Source organism: Pan paniscus, chromosome 1, assembly GCF_029289425.2.
Source record: "Pan paniscus chromosome 1, NHGRI_mPanPan1-v2.0_pri, whole genome shotgun sequence".
Lineage (NCBI taxonomy): Eukaryota > Metazoa > Chordata > Mammalia > Primates > Hominidae > Pan > Pan paniscus.
The window spans coordinates 182,721,763-182,731,679 of NC_073249.2; positions in this window are offsets into that span (position 1 = coordinate 182,721,763).

Consider the following 9,917-nt stretch of genomic DNA (forward strand, 5'->3'; position numbering starts at 1 on the left):
ATAAATAAAAATAAGAGTGCTTGGCAGCTTGATCAAGCTATGCCAGGAACCCATCTCTCAAGCAGCAGCTCTTCTCCTGTGCCATTGTCAGCTTTGTCCTGTCTGAGTCCATGGGACTCTTCTGTTTGATGGTGGTCTTCCTCATCCTCTTCATCATGTGAAGCTCCATGGAGATCACCTACCCATACCTGCTTCTGTGACCTCATGCCATTCCTGGTGTTGGAATGTGCCAAGGTTTGCCATTAAACACACATTTCTCATTTCATATATATTATATATATGTGTGTGTGTGTGTGTGTGTGTGTGTGTGTGTGTGTGTGTGTGTGTATAAATATAAAATATATAGGAAGAGGCACCAGAGAGCTCTCTGCATAGTCACAGAGGAAAGGTCATGTGAGGACAGCCAGAAGGCAGATGTCACAAGCCTCACCAGCAACCTACCATACCCTGCTTGTACCTCCATCCTGGACATCCAGCTTCTAAAATTAGGAGAAAATAGTCGGGTGTGGTGGCTCGCACCTATAATCCCAGCACTTTGGGAGTCTGATGTGGGAGGATAATTTGAGGTCAAGAGTTTGAAACCAGCCTAGGCAACATAGGGAGATCCTGTCTTTAAAAAAAAAAAAATTTTGTTTTAATTAGCTGGGTGTGATGGTGCACACCTGTAGTCCTAGCTACTTGGGAGGCTGAGGTAGGAGGATCCCCTGAGCCCAGGGAAGTGGAGGCTGCAGTGAGCCATGATCACACCACTGCAATACAGCCTGGGTGACAGAGCAAGACCTTATCTCAAAATAAACAACAACAAAAAAAGATGACAAAATAAGTGTCTGTCGTTTAAGTCACCTATTCTGTGATATCTTGTTACGGCAGCCTGAACTGACCAATACACCTCCTCACCCAGTTTAAATTCCATGCTCAATCATAATCAGCCATTGCAATTACCCTCAACTGTATTATCAACCCTCAATTTGTATTAGTTGCTTGGCAAAACCCAAACCCTTGTGAAATCCAGTTCTTCTATATCTACATCGATGCTGCCGAATATGGCTGAAGAAAAGCAACTGTGTTGACTGGACTGCTTCAAATTCATGACCACTTACCTCAAGTGGGCACTGAACTTCCTGGCAATTATTCTACATTTTTCTAGTCCATTAACTCTCCTCCTCTCTGAGTTAATTATTTCACAGCTTTTCCTCCCTCTTTATACATGTTCCATCCTAACTCTCTGCTGATGACCTGGTTTCTTATTTCACTAATAGAGGCCACCAGGAGAGAACTCCCACAGCCATCAAATTCACCAAGCCAACAGCATCCTTACACAAATCCTCTGCCTTCTCTCCGGGCTGGCTGTGCCCTCTCTTTGCTCCTGCAATTTCCCTAACTGTCCTATACTGTGTTATTCACTCTCCAGTGGATAATCACCATCAGGATGCAAAGATGCTGTACTAGCTTCTGAACTCTCCAAAAACCCAGGAAACAAAAAGGCAAAGGCTAAGCTTTTTCTTATTACCCCTTCCAGCTATTGTACTGTTTCTCTGCTTTTAATTTATTTTAATTAATTAATTTATTTATTTATTTATTTTTGAGATGGAGCTTCACTCTTGTTGCCCAGGCTGGAGCGCAATGGCACGATCTCAGCTCACTGCAACCTCTACTTCCCGAATTCAAGCGATTATCCTGCCTCAGCCTCCCGAGTAGCCGGGATTACAGGCATGCGCCACCAAGCCTGGCTAATTTTGTACTTTTAGTAGAGACGGGGTTTCTCTATGGTGCTCAGCCTGGTCACAAACTCCCGATCTCAGGTGATCTGCCTGCCTCGGCCTCCCAAAGTGCTGGGATTACAGGCGTGAGCCACCACGCCCCGCCGTCTCTGTTCTCTTTTAAAGCACAATCCCTCAACACAAGTGTCTATACTCAGCGTCTCCACTTTCCCTCCATCTGGTCTTCCCAGTGCCCCCTCGTCAGGTTTTCACCCCATGCTTCTCCAGGGCTAGTCTGCTCTTGCTTCCCGTCTTACTGGAAGACCAGCAGCATTTGACAGAGTTGGTCACTCTCTCCTCCTTGGACACCTTTTCTTCACTTGGTTTCCAGAACAGCATTATCTCCTGCTTATTGTCTTCCTCAGTCTACCTCAGTGAAAAGCTTTAGTGGTTCCTCCACATCTCCCAGACCTCCAGTAATAACAGGAATGTACCACGCCATTGCTCTCTCTCTATCCTTTTTTTTTTTCTTTTTTTTTTTTTTTTTGTTGAGACAGAGTCTCAATTTTATCACCCAGACTGAAGCACAATGGCATGATCATAGCTCATCGCAGTCTCGAACTCGTGGGCTCAAGCAATCCTCCCACCTCAGCCTCCTGAATAGCTGGGACTACAAGCACACACCACCATGCCCAGCTAACTTTCTATTTTTTATTTTTATTTTTTGTAGAGATGAGGTTTTACTATGTTGCCTAGGCTAGTCTCGAACTCCTGGGCCCAAATGATCCTCCCACTTTGGTCTCCCAAAGTGCTGGGATTATAGGCGTGAGCCACCGTGTCCAGCTTCTCTTTCTTAATGGAATTTAGGCAAAATTTATTACTCATGGCCTTGGAATGCTCTTTCCTCAGATAGCCACATGGCTCACCATTACTTCCTTCCAGCTTTCTTCAAAGATCCACTTCTCAGTGAAGCTTTGTCCTGACCACCCAGCTGAAAATTGCAATCCTCTTCTGTCTACCATGTACATACTCTCTATTTGCTTTCCTTCCTTTATTTCTCTCTGTAGGTGTGACCTAACATATAATTTACTTCTGTACCTTGTTTGCTTTCTGTCTTCCCCTTTAGAACATAAGCTCCATGAGGGAAGGCGTTTTTGCCTGCTTTAGTCACTTTATCTCCAGCAACTACAACTATATATATATATATATACACACACACACATATATATACACACACACATATATATACACACACATATATATATACATATATATATATACTAGGCACTCAATAAACATTCACTGAATGAATGAACAGTAATGCTCACTTGCCCATAAATACAAGTACCTCGTCTTTTACCACAAAGGGTATTTGTAAATATTTAGGTTGTTTCTACCCAGATTATGGCTTGGTAATTCTTTTTTTTTTTTTTTAAATTTTTATTTTTTTTGTAGGGACAGGGTCTCACTATGTTGCCCAGGATGGTCTTGAACTCCTGGGCTCAAGCATTCTGCCTGCCTTGGCCTCCTAAAGTGCTGAGATTACAGGCATGAGCCACCGTGCCCGGCTTCATGTATGTTTTTAGAACACAGAGAAACTCAGCAATGAGCAAAGGCTTACGCAGTCACCACCAATCAAAAACTTTTTTTTTTTTGAGACAAGATCTTGCTCTGTTGCCCAGGCTGGAGTGCAGTGGCACGATCATAGCAAGCTGCAGTCTTGACCTCATAGGCCTAAGTCATCCTCCCACCTCAGCCTCACAAGTAGCTAAGACCACAGGTACAACCCACCGTATCTAGCTAACTTTCAAAATTTTTTGAATTTTTAAATTTAAAAATTTTGAGGCCAGGCTGGCCTCAAACTCCTAAGCTCAAGCAATCCTCCCACCTTGGCTTCCCAAAGTGCTGGGATTATAGGTGTGAGCAACTGTACCTGGCAAAAACTTTCTAAGAGCTTCGCTTCCAGGATTAGGCAACTTTAACCTTCAACAGTGATCATAACCCTTAGTTTTCAGATCAGATTATAGGGAAATGTGTAATATCTTACTGACACACTAATCCCATCACTGCTCACACCACCCACAATTAGCTGGGGATAGTAGAAAGCCAAAATGGGATTCTGAAACATAAATTGGTTAAAATGTATCGACCAAAATGGCCAGATGTCTTGCCTATAATTCTCAAGAATTGTGTACAGGCACATGCAACTTCCTTCTACAGTTCCAGTGACCATCCACTTGGAAAACATTTATGTATAAAATGGGATTTTGCTAGATATTCACAAAGCATTACTGAAGTGTGTCCAAACTTTCTATGCACAGAAACAAGAGTCTAAACAATCACCCTGGTGAAACTGAGCTGGAGGTTGAATATACACGAAGATTAATCAGAGGAAAGAAGCGTCACTTGAACTTTCCTAGAGAGGATGATCCCGGCTTGTACTCACCACCCATGCACCCTGGACCAGGCTTCTCAGCTTGAGAAGATGTCTGCCTCAGGGGCATGGCAGCTTCTTGTGCCATTTTTTTTTTTTTTTTTTTTTTTTTTTTTGAGACAGAGTCTCGCTGTGTCTCCCAAGCTGGAATACAGTGGCGCCATCTTGGCTCACTGCAACCTCCAACTCCCGGCTTCACAGGATTCTCCTGCCTCAGCCTCCCAAGTAGCTGGAACTACAGGCACCCGCCACCATGCCCAACTAATTTTTGTATTTTTAGTAGAGATGGGTTTCACTATGTTAGCCAGGCTGGTCTGGAACTCCTGACTTTGTGATCCACCCTCCTCAGCCTCCCAAAGCGCTGGGATTACAGGCGTGAGCCACCGCGCCTGGCTCTTGTGCCTATTTCATGAGCTTTTAGCCTTAAGAACAACTTGCTGGATATTTTCTATTGGCTTATTATTTGCTCCTAGGATGCCAACTGAGCAGGAGGCTGGGAGTGGGCTAGTTTGTGAGCAAGGTAAGAGGTTACAACTTTCAAGAGAATAATTCTGTCACCAACCTCTCTTCTGCAAGGAAAAAACTTAAGCAATTAGCAATTTTCTTTCATTTAACCAAAAAAAAAAAAAAACCCCTATTCAATTCTCACCTCAAAAGTTTAAAGGTAGCTGGGTGTGGTGCCTCATGCCTATAATCCTAGCACTTTGGGAGGCAGAGGCAGAAGGCTTGCTTGAGCCCAGGAGTTTGAGCCCAGCCTGGGTAACATAGCAAGGCCTCATCTCTACAAAAAAAAATTTTTTTTTAATTAGCTGGGTGTGGTGGCATGCCCCGTAGTCCTAGCTACTCAGGAGGATGAGGCGAGAGGATTGTTTGAGCTCACGAGTTTGAAGGTATAGTGGCCTATGATGGCACCACTGCACTCCAACCTGGGCAATAGAGTGAGACCCTGTCTCAAAAAAAAAAAAAAAAAGTTTAAAGACACAGTGAGTGTGCTGGCCCCCTCTGCTCTATGAACAAGAGACCAAATGATGAGGTCAGCTTTACCAAGCAGTTATCACAGTGCTGGTCACATTTTCCCTTCTGAATGTATCAGTTTGGTTTGAGGTCGCGTTTCTAAGGTAGAGACAACTTGCCATACCAAGGTAATAAGGATCTTCCCCTCCAGAAAGAATAGAATTATCAAAAAGATCAAGAAAAGTTTCAAAATGACTGATGGACCTTTGTCTGAATATTGGTGTATGGCTTTTGTGTGTCAAAAATCCAGGGATAAAAATATGACACTTTTCTTAAACTATCCCTTCTGTTCATAAAGAAACTTCCTATCTCTGAGTGTTGAATCTGTTCTCAGGGAACCCCCATGATACCAATGTCCCTCATCTAGGGAGACTTTTGAAGCCTGGGGACATACACAAAATTGTTTCTGACTGCTACTGGTCTAGGACCAATAAAACCCTCTGAATGCACACAGTCCCCAGTGTAATTTCCAATACTTCCACACTCTTTCCACAAATAGCCACCACCATTAAAGGGTTTTAATGTTTCATTCAAAATGGATTAGTTCCTGTGGCCAATAGCCAATGTAATTATAATGAATGTTGTATTAATCCTTATGATATTTCCCTGAGTTCAATACATCACTGTATCTTAATCTTCCGCTATTCAGTTGCTCAATTACCCAATTAGACTGTTGGTGATCATTTACTGGGACTTATTTCATCTGTGGTACATGAGCTTACTTTTGGTTCCTAAGGAATTGGTCTGGCTTATGTGATTATGGGGATATTATTCTGGTTATGCACCACTTCTAGTCTCTCCCCTAAGCAAAATTATGGAATCTCGGAGAAATAACTGAAATGGAAAGGCTCTGGACATTAACTTTCCCAATATATGGTGTTGCCAGGTCCATTAAGAAAAATTATTTAACATTTTAGAACAAGTTGGTAATGTCACATATAATAACATTCTAGACGATGTAACAACAAAAAAGACTTCTGACACTAGCGGTATGGCTCACTACATATTTTGAAAAGCTCTTCTTTAAAATATATTGATAGTGGATACATTTCAACAAATAGATATTTATACACTTAGGAGTACAAGGAACTAAGGAAAATCTCTAGGAGCCTGAAACAAACACAAAAAGCTGAAATCGGTGATGTGCCCATATGGAAACAAGACTACCATGGGGAGGCCAAGTGCAGTGGCTCATGCCTGTAATTCCAGCACCTTGGGAGTCTGAGGCAGGTGGATCATTTGAGGTCAGGAGTTCAAGACCAGCCTGGCCAACATGGCAAAACCCCATCTCTATGGGAAAAAAAATACAAAAATTAGACAGGTGCGGGGGTGGGCACCTGTAGTTCCAGCTGCTTGGGAGGTTGAGGCAAGAGAATTGCTTGAACCCGGGAGGTGGAGGTTGCAGTGAGCCAAGATTGTGCCACTGGACTCCAGCCTGGGCGACATGAGACTCTGTCTCAAAAGAAAAAAAAAAAAAAACTACCTTGGGGAAAATGCCAATACTAGAAACCTAGAGCTTTGAGTTTTGAGCTAAGCTTCGTTTAAACCTAGTGCTTTAAACTAAACAGATTTAGTTTAACATGAGATAGTGTTACAGAACCAACAATAACAAAACAGATTAATTAAATCTGTTTAACTGAATCTGATTAACTAATGTTTTTTTTTTTTTTTACAGGATCTTGTTCTGTTACCCAGGCTGGAGTGCAATGGCGCTATCTTGGCTCACTGCAACCTCTGCCTCCTAGGCACAACAGATTAACTAAATCTGTTTTGTTACTCTATCTTACAGTGGTATACTTCCTCATGCAGTAGATTTTCTTTCGTATTAGTTGTCCATTTTGATTAAATTAACATATAAGATTAAATCATGTAAATTTGAGGTGGGGTGCGGTGGTTTCTGCCCACAATCCCAACACTGTGGCAGACCAAGGTGGGTGGATTGCTTCAGTCCAGGAGTTCGAGACCAGGTTGGGCAACATGGTAAAACTCCATCCCTACAAAAAATACAAAAATTAGCCACGCATTGTGGCACATGCCTATAGTCCCAGCTACTTGAGAGGCTGAGGCAGGAGGATTGTTTGAGCCTAGGAGACAGAGGTTGCCGAGATCACGCCATTGCACTCCAGCCTGAGTAACAGAACAAGATCCTGCAAAAAAAAAAAAAAATTCAATATAATTCACCATGAATTAAAGAAGAAAATATGAGATCATCCAATTAAAGGCAGATAAAAAGGATTTGATAAAAATTCAACATACTTTTAAAGAAAATTAAAATAGTGGAAGGACATGCTTTATCAGCTACCAAGACTTATTGTAAAATACGATAATTAAGACACAGAGAGAGCCTGGCGCTGTGGCTCACGCCTGTAATCCCAGCACTTTGGGAGGCCAAGGCGGGCATATCACGAGGTCAGGAGATGGAGACCATACTGGCTAACATGGTGAAACCCCGTCTCTACTAAAAATATAAAAAATTAGCCAGGGGTGGTGGTGGGCGCCTGTAGTCCCAGCTACTCGGGAGGCTGAGGCTGGAGAACGGTGTGAACCCGGGAGTCGGGGCTTGCAGTGAGCCTAGATTGCACCAATGCACTCCAGCCTGGGCGACAGAGCAAGACTCCGTCTCAAAAAAAAAAAAAAAAAGACACAGAGGGGCCAGGCACGGTGGCTCACGCCTGTAATCTTAGCACTTTGGGAGGCTAAGGTGGGTGGATCACGAGGTCAGGAATTTGATACCAGCCTGGCCAACATGGTGAAATCCCATCTCTACTAAAAATACAAAAATTAGCCACGCATGGTGGCACGCACCTGTAATCCCAGCTACTCAGGAGGCTGAGACAGGAGAATTGCTTGAACCCAGGAGGCAGAGGTTGTAGTAAGCCGAGATCATGCCACTGCACTCCAGCCTGGGCGACAGAGTGAGACTCTGTCTCAAAAAAAGAAAAAAAAAAAAAGACATGGAGGGATTAGTGCAGGCACAAATAGAAAAATGGGTAAAACAGACAGGCTAGAAATGGACCCAAGCATATATGGATTCCTGATATATGACAGAGCCGTCACCAAAGGACAATAGGGGAAGGATGTTCTTTCCAAAACATGGTGCTCAGACAATTGGCTATCTGGATGGAAAAAATGAAGTTGAACTCTGATCTCATACCATATATGAAATATTTTCCAGGAGGATTAAATCTGACTGATTTGTCAATCAGGTTCCGGTCAGGAAAAAGAAACCATACCAGTAATTTGAACAGGGAAATTTTAATATAAAGAATTACTAGGCCAGGCGTGATGGCTCACATCTGTAATGCTAGCACTTTGAGAGGCTGAGGTGGGAGGATCGCTTGAGTCCAGGAGTTTGAGACCAGCCAGGGCAACATAGTGAGACCTCACCTCTATGAAAAATAACAAAAAATGTAGCTGAGCATGGTGGCGGTATGTGCCTATAGTCCCAGCTAGTTGGGAGGCTGAGGTGGGAGAATTGCTTTAGCCCAGGAGGTCGAGGCTGAACTGTGATTTGCGCCAACACACTCCAACCTGGGCAACAGAGCAAGACTGTCTCAAAAAAAAAAAAAAGAAGAAGAAAAGAAAAGAATGATTAACTAGTCACAAGGGGTTAACTAAATTATATGTGCAGAGAACTCCGAATAATACAGGCATAGCAGATGTAGGGAGCAGACACCCTCTCTATGGTGAAGGCAGAGTACCAAGGAAAGGAGTAAGCTTGGAATAGAGCTGCCCATGAATTAAACAAGAAAATATGAGATCATCTAATTAAAGGCAGAAAAAAGGATTTGATAAAAATTCAACATACTGTTAAAGAATATTAAAATGGAGGAAGAACATACTTTATCAGCTACCAAGACTTATTGTAAAATATGATAATTAAGACATGGAGGGGCCAGGCACGGTGTCTCATGCCTGTAATCCCAGCACTTTGGGAGGCTGAGGCTGAGATTCAGACCTCCCTGTAGAGGGTGTCACTGTGCTGCACTGGATGGGAGAGAAGGTACCACAGACCAGGGTGGCAGGAAGGAAACGGTCCACTGGGGCACTGGTGAAACTTGCTAGGAAACCACCTGTTGTGGGGGTGCCTAGCTGGGAAACTGCCTGCTGGCATCCACACCAGTGGAACAAGAAGGAAAAGCGGCCGGGCACAGCAGCTCGTGTCTGTAATCCCAGCACTTTGGGAGGCCGAGGTGGGCAGATCATGAGGTCAGGAGATTGAGACCATCCTGGCTAACACGGTGAAACCCTGTCTCTACTAAAATACAAAAAATTAGCCGGGCGTACTGGCATGCACCTATAGTCCCAGCTACTCAGGGGGCTGAGGCAGGGGAATTGCTTGAACCCAGGAGGCGGAGGTTGCAGTGAGCCGAGATTGCGCCACTGCACTGCACTGCAGCCTGGCAACAGGGCAAAACTCCTTCAAAAAAAAAAAAAAAAAGAAGAAGGAAAAGCCCCAGAACCAGGAAGAGGAGCCCCTTCCTCTGGCAATGACCCTCCAGCAATTTCTTCTGGCAAGATCTACCATTGTGTCAGGTGATAAAGCAGAAATGTTTACAAGGTCTGGCTCCAGTATCACAAAGCAGGGCAAAGAAGATTGGATTTGGAGTCAAGCAGCAATAAATTGCATAGTAACTGTGTAACTACCTAAATGTGAAAGGCAAAATCATAAAGCTTTCAGAAGGCATTATAAAAGAATAGCTTGCTTCATGGTTTCAGTGTTATTAAGACATCTACAGCACCAACCATAAAGGAACTGATTGATCATT